We start from the raw sequence: 14,960 nt of genomic DNA, 5'->3' as shown, positions 1-14,960 counted from the left end.
CAATTATTATTTAGTTTGAGGCATAATGGACTCGGCTCCACTTATCACGTCTTCCATTAAAGTCTGTTCCCTTATGTGTGATGTGTCATATCATATTTTCCGGTAGTATAATCCTTAAATGTGTTTCACAATCAGACTTTGTTGGATTTTCCACTGAAATACAGTGGCGTTTTGTGGTCAGTGGGCAACTCCAGCTAAGGCCCCTTTTAGTTGAACATTTTAATGTGGCCGCGTGCTATCTGTACCTTTTCAATGCAGGTAGCACACGGCCACATTCACTTGAGTGGGCAGTACGGCAGTACTGTTGGTGGAAAAAAGATAAAGCATGCGTGGCTCCCATGGCTTCTCCAGCCAAAGGCATCCTACGCCCAGGTCTCGTAGAATACGTTCATCTGAAATGAGCCTAACTCTGACACTTCAAGACAAAATACAGTTACCAAAACATGTTTATTTTAGAAAATATTACCAATTCTTATAAAAGAAAATCTTGAGCAACTTTTGATAAGAGGTATATCAACTGTGAAGTCTGAAACTTTTAATTCATTGCTTCAAAGTTACATAATTTATATAGGTGAAAAAAAGACACCTGTCCATCAAGTTCACCCAAAGAAAAGAAGGAATGCGAAAGGGATTTAAGGGAAAAAATTCTATATTATCACATAGACGTCAATGTTATTTAGATGTAAAAAGGCATCTGGGCCCTTTTTAAAGCTCTCTGCTGTCCCTGCTGTGACCAGGGCCTGAGGCAGGCTATTCCACAGATTTACAGTTCTCACAGTAAAGAAGCCCTGTCACCTCTGATGATTAAACTTGATCACACAGAGACAGTACCCCCTTGTCTTTTGATTTATCCTGGAAGAACTTTCCAAAAATATATTTTGTATGCAAATATATTTAAATAAGTTAATCATGCCCCCCCCCCCTAGTTGCCTCTTTTTAAAACTAAATAAATCTAGCTGCTTTAATCTTTCCTCATAATTGAAACCCTCCATACCCCTTATCATTTTTGTGGCTCTTCGTTGAACCCTCTTCAGCTCTAAAGCTTCCTTTTTATGGACCGGAGCCCAGAACTGGACAGCATATAGATGAGGCTGAACCAATGCCTTGTACAGTGGTAATATTACATCCCTGTCCTGAGATTTCATAACACTTTTGATACATGACAAGATCTTGCTGGCTTTAGAGGCAGCTGATTGACATTGCATGCTGTGATTTCCAGATTTACTCCCCCAAGGACATATGTCGCCTGTGAATTATTATCCCCCATGTGCATAACCTTACATTTATCCACATTGAACCTCATTTGCCAAGTGGATGACTAAACAACCTGTCCACGTCACCCTGCAGCCTATGAACATCCTCCATAGGCTGTATTACACTACACAGTTTTGTGTTCTCATATATAGATACAGTGCTATTAATTCCTACCTCTATATCATTAATCAATAAATAGTAGTGGGCCAAGCACAGAACCCTGGGGTACACAACTCATAACTGGTGACCATTCTGTGTAGGAATCATTGACCACAGCTCTCTGGATACGATCCTTCAGTCAGTTTTCAATCTGATTGAAAGTGGTTCCTGCCAAACCAATAGGTCTATAATTGCTTGGCAAAGTTCTAGAGCCATTTTTATATATTGGCACCACATTTGCCTTGTGCCAGTCACTTATGTGGCTAACCTCTTCTTCCGTTCAGAAATATAATCAACTAGTGATTTAGTCACCTGTCTTTTAATTAGCCCAATAATAAAAACGTTATAATTACATAGTGATATAAGCATAATGATATTGTTTAAATTACTACAAAAGAGAATTATTTTAGCCTACTGCATGTGAAGACTTCAAATATAGTGATATTTAAAGCATACCTAACCTTTTATCGGCTTTGCAGTCACAGCACAAGGAGTTATAGTACAGAAATAATACAATTATGTACACATTGATGTCACAGTACAGGGATAATGCACACTGTAATGTCACAGTATAGGGATAATACACACAGTGATGTCACAGTACAGGAATAATATGCATAGCAATGTCACAGTACAGGAATAATAAATACAATGATGTCACAGTACAGGGATAATACACACAGTGATGTCTTAGTACAGAAATAATACATACAGTAATAACACAGTAGAGGTATAATACACACAGTGATTTCACAGTACAGAAATAATACACGCAATGATGTCACAGTACAGGGATAATACACAGTGATGTCACAGTACAGGGATAATACACACAGTGATGTCACAGTACAGGGATAATACACACAGTGATGCCACAGTACAGGAATAATACACACGGTAACGTCTCAGTGCAGGGATTATACAGACAGTGATGTCACAGTACAGGGATAATACACACAGTAATGTCACAGTACAGGTATAATACACACAGTAATGTCAAAGAACATGTATTGTAAACACTGTGATGTCATAGTAAGTAGTGAATAAATATAGGGGGGACACATAGACACCCAACAAGAAAAGTTTGCCACAACCAAGTTTTCCAGTGTTGCACCTAATTTATCTTTGAAATCCAAATGGTGATGTTTTAAAAAGTTGAAAATTTTAGCACAAAAGTTGCAAAAGTCGTGCAAAAGTGGCATAAAATAATGTCACCATAAAATTGTACAGTGAATGTTACAGGGCATGAATTATCAGATCTCAGCATTTCAGACTTCTTTGTATATGAGAAAGTGGAAACTGTTATCTAAAGTTGGCCATTAGCTTTTTCCAAAGGTGAATCTTCACATAGGTGGTATACGCAAACTCCCGGGACTTTCAGCTTCCTGTGTAGCCTTGTTTTCTTCCTCTTTTCTTCTTTTTTTGGTATTCCAGGAGGCAAATGCTCTCCCATACTCAGTCCCTATACCCAGCCCACGCGCATATACTATAATGTGTGTGTGTGTGTGTGGGGGGGGTGGGGGTTGCAGCTGCATGACGTCATAGTGTTGAGTGCAGTCTGAAAGAGGAGAAGACGGTGCCGTTGGTAGAAGAAGCTGGAGGTGTGCATACAGTTTTTTTCAAGGGGCTCTAATGTGGAAATTTCTGCTGTGGCCATTTCATTAAATGGGGGCCCTACATTGGCCAATTTCATCAAAGGGGGCCCTGTTGTGGCCATTTCTGTAAGGGGGAGATCTACTGTGGACATTTCAATTATGGGGGAGGGCTTTGCTGTGGACATTTCATTAAAGAGGTGCTCTGCTGCGGACATTTCTTTAAAGGGGGCTGTGCTTTGGCCATTTTATTAAAGGGTCCTCTGCTGTGGCCATTTCATTAAATGGTTGCTCAGCTGAGGCCATTTTGTTAAAGGGGGGCTCTGCTGTGGGCAGTTCTGTAAAGAAGGAACTCTGCAGTGGATATTTCTTTAAAGGGGGCTCAGCTGTGGACATTTCATTAAAGGGGGGTTAGTACGGGCTGTGGTGGTGTAGTTGGGCGTAGGAGATTAGATCTCAGGCACGAGGTTGATTTGGATGCTGGGGGGGGGGTCCTAGTCTTGTGAACAGCCCAGCGCCCAAGGGACACTTAATCTGCTACTGGTCTTTTCACTGACCAGTCATAAGGACTAATAGCAACAAATCCCATCCACCCCAATTGCTCAGCAACTGGAACTGAACTCAGCATGTCAGTCCAGTTTCGGTTGCTGAGCGTTTGTGTTAGGCGTTTCAGCAAGCACACAATTCGAGTTTGATACGTGTTGAATAGTGATGAGCGAGTATACTCGTCCAAGCTTGATGCTCGGTCGAGTATTAGCATACTCGGACCGGCTCGTTGCTCGGACGAGTATTTGCCCTGCTCGATAACGAGCATTTAATTAAAAAAAAAAGTGAAGAACAGTAAAAAGATACAATTAAAACATTTAATTTGATTGTTTAATTGAAGAAAACAGTGAAAGAACACAGTGCAGAATAGATTGCAGATGTTCGCGAACATCTGCGATCTGTTCCGGAGACACGCGTGCAGAACGGTGTTCTCCGCAATAGTATTTGAAGAACAATATGTGTGAAGAACACATTGCAGATGTTTGGCAACATCTGCAAGTTGTTCTCTACACATATTGTTCTTCAAATACTATTGCGGAGAACACCGTTCTGCACGGGTGTCTCCGGAGCAGATCGCAGATGTCCCGGAGACACGCGTGCAGAACGGTGTTCTCCGCAATAGTATTTGAAGAACAATATGTGTGAAGAACAACTTGCAGATGTTTCCAAACATCTGCAAGTTGTTCTTCACACATATTGTTCTTCCAATACTATTGCGGATAATACCGTTCTGCACGCGTGTCTTCGGAACAGATCGCAGATGTTCCCGAACATCTGCAATCTGTTCTGCACTGTGTTCTTTCACTGTGCTCGTTCAGTTTGTCATTTTACTGAAAAATGCTCAGGTCTCCCATTGTTTTCAATGGGGCTCGTTACTCGAAACGAGCACTCGAGCATCGGGAAATGTTCGGCTCGAGTAACGAGCACCCGAGCATTTTAGTGCTCGCTCATCTCTAGTGTTGAACATATCAAACTAGCTCATGGGTGATAGACCTTAGACCCCACTTCTTGTACTCCAAACAGATAGGAAATCAAATGGTAGACCCATGATCAGGGAAAAGATAACTGTTGAGATACATTTGTGGAGGTTAGAAATGGAAGCTTGAAAGAGACAATACTTGGTTATGTGGATGAAAAGTATTGCAATGAGATTGTAGTAATATGACAAAAGACAAGAACTGAAGCTAAAGCTGTACACTGTAACATTTATAATTGATGAAAGGTTGTAGAAAAGATGTAGTTCTAGGTGTGGCGGGGATTAAGCATGTGGGCTTTATTTCGGCAGGCTTTGTAACAACAAAATACATCAATAATTCAGGGAGGGATCATCATTTTCCCTTTTCAGCCCTTTGTTTAATGCTAAACCTAAGCTTGTTAAATGTGCTGACACTTGACAATAAAACACAACAGTGTCATTTCCTTTAGAGTTTAACTCATTTGTATTAGGTTGTAAAGAGGTAATTCCAGAGATCAGTCATCGTGCACCGTGTGCAGCAAGTCTCCCATGCAGGCAAAGCATATCTGAGGGATATTTGTTTAATGGGGATTGACCAATTTGGCTTCTTTCTTCCCAAAACACTACCACACCCGACCATAGTTTGTGCTGCTGTAAGAACTGAGCTGCCCAGAAGTGAATAAAATTTTGATTCAATACCACTCATTATTCGCAATCATATTGTTGAACCACAGAACAACCCTTTTAAGGCAACGTTTATATCCATCAAATGAATACCTACTTATCTAGCTTTCTGTTTTTGTATTCCAAGAATGTTACAGGAGAATAGAAGGCTCAGTGGAGATGAGAATTTTGTGGTCCTTTACATCAGTTGTCCTCAATCTTTTTATATCCGGGGACCGGCTGCACCCAAGTTTTTTTTTTCCAGGGATTGGGTCGGGTAACCCCCATACCATGGTTCCTTAGAAAAATGAATTGCCCTTCAAATACCCCATATGGAACCCCAACCCATATAATATGCCATTTTCAGCAGCCCCAGGTCTAAAATGCTCCCTTCCTGCAGCTGCTCCCCTTTTCTCTATTCCCCTCCTCATAGTGCTGCGTTTTCTGTCTATATAAGAAAGGTGCTATAGAAAAGTGGACATTATAATATTCCTTTTTTTAAAGCCTCCCACTCCCTTTGACCTTTTCACTATGAAGAAAAAAAATGTCATACTGTAAATACTCGTGTATAAGCCAAGGCACCTAATTTTATCACAAAAAAAGTTATTGACTCGAGTATAAGCGTAGAGAGGGAAATGCAGCTGCTAGCCTAATAAAATGTACAGCAGCCTCCCCTCATCAATGAAATGTCCAGCAGCAGCCTCCTGTCACTGGTACAATGTCCGGCAGAGCTTTGCACGATTAATGAAATGTCCACAGCAGAACCCTCTTTAAAAAATATCCACAGCAAAGCTCACCTTTAAAGAAATGTCCACAGAAAAGCCTCCCTTTAAATAAATATCCACAGCAGAGCCCCCTCTACAGAAATGTCCACAGCAGAGACCCTCTCTACAGAAATGTCCACAGCAGAGCCCTCCTTTAAAAGGAATATCCACAGCAGAGCTTCCCCCTAACCCCAATACTGAAATGTCCACAGCAGAGCTTTCCCCTCCCCCATTAAAAATGTCCACAGCAGAGCCTGTACTTACCTCTAGCTTCTTCTCCCCATGGTTCCATCTGCGCGTAGGCAGGAAGAGAAGAAGATGGAGCTGCAGGAAGAAGAAGACGGAGGTAAGTATAGAATGTTTTTTAAGTTGAAGCTATTTTCCCACAGCCTGTTCATGAGCTGCAGCCCGGCAGTTGGGGACCACTGCTTTACATTAGACAGTTTTTTTCAAATAAAAATAGGAAATACAGAAATTGTAGCTGTGCACAAGAGCTGAGGATGAAATTTGGAGAGTAAACCAAACCGTCTATTCCAAGTGGTCACACTCAACCCATTTTAAGTTAGTGAACGGCTACTCTATTGGATGATCAGGGTACAATATAGATGTATCTTTATGCTTGTGGAAAGTCATTTAAAAATGGCAGCACCCACTGTTGCAGGGAGTTTGGACGTTGAGGTTTTAACAGCTGGACTGCACTGACCTCCTTTCAATGTCTTCAGATTTTGCCTATTATCTTGATTATTTGTGTGTAGCATTTTCTTTGCTATCCTCCTCAGTTTAGCCGATTTCTGCCCTAGCTTTGTCTCCTGGCTTAGCCGATTTCTCTTATGATCTGTACAGTGGTCTAGGGCTACTGCTTCTTGCTCACAGAGGAGTATGGAGTGGGAGGTCATGTGACAGTGCTCTTTGTGTGCAGCTGAGGCAAGTAGCAGAGCGTGTGTAGTCTGAGGCCTGTGTGAGTATGTTGCTTTGTGGATACAGAAGGATCTGTCCCTCAATCCCAGTCTGTGATTCTACAGAACTTTCTCTATCTCCTCATTTCATGCTGTGTCACAAACTCTTCTGCACCCCTCACTGGTCTTCTACTCTCCGTACTCTCCATAGCAGAGAAGCTATTAACCCTCAGTGCTCACACAGCACAGACTATACACTTTATTTAAATGTTTCACTGCTGGTTTCTACTACTGCATTCTTCTCCATGTGATGAAAGCGTCTAGGCTAGTCACATAGTTCATAGTGTAGATCTACTTGTATAAATCTCACTGGATTCGCTGCTAAATTACTGAATTAGAAAAAACATGGTATCATAGGAAGTGCAGACAACCTTAACTTTGACTCAGCTTCAGGGCAGATGCAGGAAGACATTAGTCTCCTCCCAAGCAGCTTTAGAACAGAAAGTGCCATAACCCTGGAGAGAAAGGGGCAAAAAACACAATAAGGTTCTGTTTGTTTTAAATAGGGGAAATATATGACAATTTGGTAAAAATCAAACAACATCAGAGTTACACTAGTTATGGCAAATATGTAGGTTCCCTCACAACTGAGATACCAATCCATCTTTCCTGCCTCTATTCTGCCCATTATTGCCTAAGGCTGGCTGCGTGCATACAATATCTAGACCTAGCACCATTCTCTGCCCATGCAAACACCCTGAGGGACGCAGATATAGTTAAAACATGTAAAAAAGTCACATTAAAAAAGAATAATTACTATCCCTCTTTCTGCAGAACATACATAAAAATAAATAAACTAGAAATAAAATGCATTCCTATGATCCAAAACACCCGATTATTAAAAAATAAAATTATGCTTTTTCTCCATTTTAATAAGAAATTATTAAAAACGCATAGTTCCTGAAATTGTGTAAAAAATAATGTCAGTTGGTCCCGGAAAAAAAAAAATACAGGATACAGAAACACAAAGAAATTGTTTTTGCCTGGTCTTGAAGCTGTTAAACTAAATCTGCCATATCTTATTCCAAACATAAATACAAGCCAAAAATGATGCCACTTGCCTTCACTGCATCCAGGTTCAGTCTCTTACTGCACACATTTTTATGCTTATTTATTTACAGCTGGAGAAACAAAGATGCAATTTACTTTTGAGAAAAGCTTGGCAGCCTGGTACTGTGGATCCTGTTGTCAGGCCCAGTGTGACAAGCCAATGCGTTTCCATACTTACATCAAAGGATTTCCAATTTACTGCACATGCTAAAACCCTAGCTCCCGGCGGCCAAATATTCTTAGCATTTCATATATATGCAGGCTGGACAAATGCTCAAAGATAAATCGTATACCATATTTTATTGTATTTTAATGTAAATAATCTGTACACTTTCTCTTTAAATTTATTGTAGCCCTTATGGATTAAATAGAAATGATCAGTTTATGCTGATACCAAATGTTGCAGAATACTTAAAACTAAGGCTACATGCACACAGCCGAGTGCTCCCTGGGGTCATAAAACTAGCATTGCCATAACATCGGCGGGTAAAGAAGGGAAGGGGAGTGAGCCTTCTTAACCCCCTCCTTTCTCCACTGAAAAAATAATCTGCCCAAATATAGGACATGTCAGAGAATGGGGGATTAAGACAACCATAGGCAATAGGTAGTATAAAGGTTGTGGGCACCTACCAATCTTTACTTCAAAATAATGTGACAATAGTTGCATGTATAGTAACAGAACTAAAGCACCACAATATAGAAAAATCAAGCTCGCTACACAGTACTGTACCAGCACCATATTCACAATCAGCGTTGTGATAATGCATGTACTAGCGTCTATGACGATTGTAGAGGCTGATTTACTCCACAAAAAAGCAGCAAGCATATGAGTATGCCTGGTGATTTAATTGTTTAAATACAAGCTGCTGCATCTGTAAAAAAAAATTGTAATTAGAAACACTTAAAAAAATTAATTGAAAAGTAAAAAATTAAAATTAATGAGTTTTGGCCCCAGAACAAAGCTTACTATATAGTTACAGTTCCATAACAAAGACTACTACACAGGTATAGTACAACAATCAACCTCACTACATTGATACTGAAACAAAGCCAAGCTTACTACCAAGTTTACTGTCGCGACTGGTCAGGATGCAGGATGCTGGAGTCTAACTGTCATGGAGTTCAGGAGGAGTCAGTGGATCCTCTGGACCACCGCGGGAGGTGGTATTAGCCGACGCCCGGGACCTGAGTCTAAGTGGCACCCAGTCTTGCTGTGGCGGGGTGCCACCAGGTCGTTCCACAGGTGTGACTAGCCCGCGGTGGCAGCCAAGGTGTGCTGGCTCTTCAGAATTTAAAGAGCCAGCATCCCCAGGTTTGGTGCTGGATACCAGCAAACATGCCATGAAAAAGAGCACCTAACGCTCGAAACGCGTAGGCAAAACCTCTGCTATGTCCTCTGCAATTTTAAAATGAAGAAATAAAGAATACATTGCTTTTTAAGAAGTGCCGCGACCCTTTGTTACTTTGGTGCTGGATAATCCAGCTCCGCTTTATAATCTTGGCACCTCCATATCTGGCTCGCCAGATCTTCAGCCATTTTCCAGTGAAGTGAAATCCCTCCAGTGTTGCTGCGTTTCCAGTGTTCCTCCGTGTTCCTGTGTTACCAGTGTTCCTCTGTGTTCCCATTCCTGTGTTCCTGTTCTGCGTTCCTGAACTGTGTGCCAGCTCCTCTGTCCTGCCTTGAGTTCCAGTGTGTTCTCCAACGCTGTTCACCTGCTGTCACCCCAGGCTCGGACTGTCTCTACATCTCCACTACCTTGGCTGTCACTGTACCCTGCTAGATGGCCAATGTATTTTAATTGGTATTTTCATTAAGGCACTAATGGTGCAAGGCCTAGGGCGGCCACTAGAGCTGGAAATTTTTATTTAAAAAAAAAAAGTGGCACAAAAATGCGGTGCCCCCCCCCCCCAGTTAGAGAATGCAGGGGGTTTACAGTTGGTCAGAGGTAGCACATGGATGTCTCTTCAATTGTCTGGTGGAGGCAGTGACTTTTCAATGTAGAACCTGGTGTAGAAGTAAAATGCTGCACAGCCACCCCCGGATACATCAACAGGCCAGTGGCTATGCTGGAGCTCTCATACGTATGATAAATAACCCGCTGTGTGGGTATGAGTATATATATTAGTGTTTATACTGTATGTTTATGAGTTTATAACTATTCTGCCAGGCTCAGCCTTACATAGTTTTGCGTAAAAATCTGTGAACATTCAGCAGTGAATATTCGCAGTGGGTTATTTATCATATGTATGATAGCTTTAGCATAGCCGCTGGCCTCTTCATGTATCCGGGGGTGGCTGTGGAGCCTTTTATTTCTATATTAAATACGTGTTTTCTATTTAATATTGTGGGAGATTTGGCCCAGTAGAGACCGTGGTAGCGGGGTGCTGTGATGCAGTTCAAGACAGTGACACCAAAGTACAGTCCAAAACAGGTCTCGCCTGCGTTTATTGTAGCAGCAAAATAAAACAGCCTTTACATTCAGGCATTAAACAAACAAAATCCTACCCGTCAGGGTGCTAACTATACAGGTGTTCACTAACTCACCACTAACAAAATCACTTGGCTGCTCCAGGCACAGAGGTCAGGGCTGTGGGCTCTCCAGCCAACTTCCAGAGAGAGACAACACACTGAGCTCTGCTGAGCGGTTTAAAAAAAAGGCTGATTGGGCTGCTCCCATCACCTGTGTCCAAGGTGCTGGACACCCAACCTCAGCACTAAGGCCTTGCATAATAGCAAAACCTAGGGGAAACATACCGCCCATCCACCGTTAAGCCCTTCAGTGTCTCACATACCCTCCCCCTCTGTTTGACCCTGTGGGGGCGAACACTTTTGGCCATCAGACAGTGGGTACGAGACAGGGCATCGGCATTCCCATGCAGCTTTCCTGCTCGATGTTCTACCGTGAATTTGAAATTCTGCAGCATTAGGAACCACCTTGTGACCCTGGCGTTCCTCTCTTTGGCCTGACTCATCCAGGTGAGGGGAGAGTGATCGGTCACTAGTGTAAACTGTCGCCCTATCAAGTAATACCTCAGGGATTCCAGAGCCCATTTTATCGCCAAGCACTCCCTCTCAACTATGCTATAGTTCTTCTCAGGGGGTGTGAGCTTGCGGCTCAGGAATGTCACGGGATGTTCCTCACCCTCCACTACTTGGGACAGTACAGCCCCTAAGCCCACGTCAGAAGCGTCAGTCTGCACAATAAAGGTCTTGGTGAAGTCAGGGGTGATCAGTACCGGTCCCTCGCACAAAACCGTCTTAAGTCGCTGAAACGCCCCCTCAGCCTCTTCACTCCACTTTACCATCACCGCCCTGCTACCCTTGGTCAGGTCAGTCAGGGGTGCCGCTATGGTAGCAAAATCGGGGATAAATCGGCGATAATAGCCCACTATGCCTAGGAAAGCCCTCACTTGCTTCTTGCTCATAGCTCGTGGCCACTGCTGGATCGCCTCCACTTTATTTACTTGGGGTTTGATGACACCTCGCCCAATACGGTACCCCAGGTAACGGGCCTCTTCCAGACCCAGAGCACATTTTTGGGGGTTCGCTGTCAACCCTGCTGCCCTCAGGGAGTCTACCACTGCTTGCACCTTGGCCAGGTGACTCTCCCAATCGTTACTATAGACTATGATGTCATCCAGATAGGCCGAGGCATATCTCCGGTGAGGTTTAAGCACGAGATCCATTAACCTCTGGAATGTGGCGGGAGCCCCATGTAGCCCAAAGGGGAGTACCACGTACTGAAAAAGCCCATCAGGGGTAACAAAAGCGGTCTTCTCTTTGGCCCTGTCAGTAAGGGGTACCTGCCAATACCCTTTCGTCAGGTCAAGGGTGGAGAAGAACCTAGCATGTCCAAGTCGTTCTATCAACTCGTCAACCCTGGGCATGGGATAAGAATCAAATTTGGACACCTCGTTCAACTTCCTAAAGTCATTGCAGAACCGTAGGGAACCATCAGGTTTGGGAATCAACACAATAGGACTCGACCAGTCACTTTTAGACTCCTCGATAACCCCCAGGTCTAACATCTGCCTGACTTCTTCGGATATGGCTTTCCGGCGCGCTTCCGGGACCCGGTAGGGTTTTTGGTGTACCCGGATGTGGGGTTCGGTTACGATGTCATGCTTGATGACTGAAGTACGTCCCGGTAACTTAGAGAACACATCCACATTTCGGAGCACAAACTCCTTCGCTTCCTGAATCTGGGCCCTGGAGAGGGACTCCGGGATCTGTACTTCAGGCACCTTGGCATCGGGTACACCTACCTTCGGTGTCACCTTCTTGGGGACAGACGCTTTTTCTACTCCCACGGCTATCAGGGACTCTCTTTCCCTCCATGGCTTTAGGAGGTTCACGTGGTATATCTGTTCGGGTTTCCTCCTCCCCGGCTGAGATACCTTGTAGTTAACCTCCCCCACTTTCTCCATGACCTCATATGGTCCTTGCCATTTTGCCAAGAACTTGCTCTCAACGGTGGGCACCAGAACTAGCACTCTGTCGCCTGGGTTAAAGGTCCTGAGTCTGGCTGACCTATTGTAGACCCTAGACTGGGCCTCTTGTGCCCTTGTCATGTGCTCCTTTACAAGGGGCATTACCGCCGCTATGCGGTCCTGCATAAGGGAGACGTGTTCTATCACACTACGGTGGGGGGTCCTCTCCTGTTCCCAGGTCTCCTTGGCTATATCCAAAAGCCCACGTGGGGAACGGCCATATAACAGCTCAAAGGGTGAGAAACCCGTGGAGGACTGGGGAACTTCACGTATGGCAAACATCAAATAGGGCAACAAACAATCCCAGTCCTTCCCATCCTTGCTGACCACCCTCTTTAGCATCCCCTTCAAGGTCTTGTTAAACCTCTCGACTAGGCCATCTGTCTGAGGATGATACACAGAGGTGCGGAGCTGTTTAACCTGCAGTAACTTACACATCTCCTTCATTACCCTAGACATGAATGGGGTACCCTGGTCAGTCAAGATTTCCTTGGGGAGGCCTGTGCGTGAGAATACCTGGAACAGCTCCCTAGCAATATTTTTGGAGGAGGTGTTCCTTAATGGAATTGCCTCGGGATACCGCGTAGCGTAGTCCAGGATAACCAGGATGTATTGGTGCCCCCTTGAGGATTTGACTATCGGGCCAACCAGATCCATTGCAATCCGCTCAAATGGCACCTCTATGATTGGTAGCGGGACCAAAGGACTCCTGAAGTGGGACACCGGGGCAGTAAGTTGACACTCAGGGCAGGAGCTACAATACCGGTTTACCTCCTCCCACACCCCGGGCCAGAAAAATCTCTGCAGGATCCTCTCCCGGGTCTTCTCAGCACCTAAGTGCCCTCCCAGCACATGTTTGTGTGCCAACTCTAGCACCAGCCTACGGTGAGATTGGGGTACTACAAGTTGCTCAACCTCCTCACCCCGTATCTGGTCGACCCTGTATAACAGCTCCCCAACAATCACCATTCGGGGGTATATTTTGTCAGCCCCTGGTATTTGGAGTACCCCATTTATCACCTTAACATTCTCCCGTGCTTTAAACAAGGTAGGGTCCTGTAGCTGTGCAGCCCCAAAATTCTCACGGGAAAACTCAAGGTCCGGCATGTCGGCCACCTCCTCGTGGCCCTCGACCTCACCAGCTAGGACCTCTAGGGGAGAGAATTCATCACATGGGGTCACCCCTACTGCTGGTGTGGGTACATCGGCCTCAAAGGGTTCAGGGGCCAAGGCCGGACATACCTGACGTCCATTATCTGCAACAGCACCTGAGGTGGGTCTTCGTCTCCAGAGGTCCCAAAACACCGGTAAGTCTCTGCCGATAATAGCCTCATGAAACAGGGTCCCCACCACCCCCACTTCATGGGTAATAGTACCACAAGGTGTATGTAGGTTGATGACAGCAGTGGGATATTCGCGAGTGTCCCCATGTATACACAACACTCCCACTTTACGCCCACTGTACAGTCCAGGATCAACCAAAGTTCCCCGCACCAGGGTAACCAGACTCCCTGAGTCTAGCAAGGCTTCCACCGTGTGACCACCGATTGTGACCATACACACTTGGGGTTCTGCATCCGTGACTGACTCGGCAGCCAGAACCGGCCGGGCAAACAGTGACATTCGCCGGGTCTGGTTGCAGTCCATTGGCTCCACTGACAGGGGACAGTTGGCAGCAATATGGCCCATTTCATGGCATTGCCAGCACTGGATACGGCTATGACCTCGGTCACGAGCCTCACTGGGTTTCTGTGTATCCAAGCCCCCCAGTGTACCCCCTCCCAACCTGACCTGTTTCCCTTTTTCTGCAGTAGCAGTCCTACCAGATGGTTTAATGGCCTTGTCACTGGCACTGCTTCGTGTGGGAGGGATAAGTAGAAGATCCTCCGTAGCCCGATATCTCTCTACTAGGAACACGAGTTCCTCAGCATTTGTGGGACCGGCCTGTCCAACCCACCGCTGGAGCCGAGAGGGCAGAGAACGGGTGAACTTGTCAAGAACCACTCTCTCGACCATCTGTGCTGGGGTGCAGTCATCGGGTTGTAGCCACTTCCGGACAAGATGGATCAGGTCATGCATTTGGGAGCGCGGGGGTAGTGTTTCAGAGTATGCCCACTGGTGGACCCGGCTGGAACGAACTTGAACGGTGACCCCAAGACGAGCCAGAATCTCCGCCTTTAGCTGGGGGTACTCACGGGCCTCCGTTTCACTCAGGTCGTAGTAGGCCTTCTGCGATTCGCCGGTCAGGAACGGTGCCAGGACATCTGCCCACTGCTCAGCTGGTAACTCCTCTCGCTCAGCTACTCGCTCGAACACAGTGAGATAAGCCTCCACGTCGTCGGTCGCCGTCATCTTTTGTAAAGCCTTCTGCACTGCAGCCCGTGCGGAGCACTGGACAACCGGGTACCCTTGCAAACCAGTATGGGACCCCTCAGTAGTCGTCGCTTGCGGTGCTGCCATAACGCCAGAAAACTTTTCCATCATCAGCTGGAACATGGCTCGGGACTCTGCCTGCTGTTGCTGTAGCATG

General features: G+C 45.1%; 1 long non-coding RNA gene across 1 annotated transcript; it reads right to left on the bottom strand.

Annotated features, from left to right (window-relative positions):
* Positions 1-989: 989 nt before the first annotated feature.
* Positions 990-7,410, bottom strand: LOC140120519 (uncharacterized). The gene is made up of 3 exons (XR_011853839.1): positions 7,261-7,410; positions 6,198-6,257; positions 990-2,971 (listed from the first exon to the last, which is right to left on the bottom strand). It is a non-coding gene; the product is annotated as an uncharacterized lncRNA (long non-coding RNA).
* Positions 7,411-14,960: the final 7,550 nt, after the last annotated feature.

Source organism: Engystomops pustulosus, chromosome 3 (assembly GCF_040894005.1).
Source record: "Engystomops pustulosus chromosome 3, aEngPut4.maternal, whole genome shotgun sequence".
Taxonomy (NCBI): domain Eukaryota; kingdom Metazoa; phylum Chordata; class Amphibia; order Anura; family Leptodactylidae; genus Engystomops; species Engystomops pustulosus.
The sequence above is the reverse complement of the archived record's forward strand: the minus strand, read 5'-3'. Positions and strand labels throughout refer to the sequence as shown.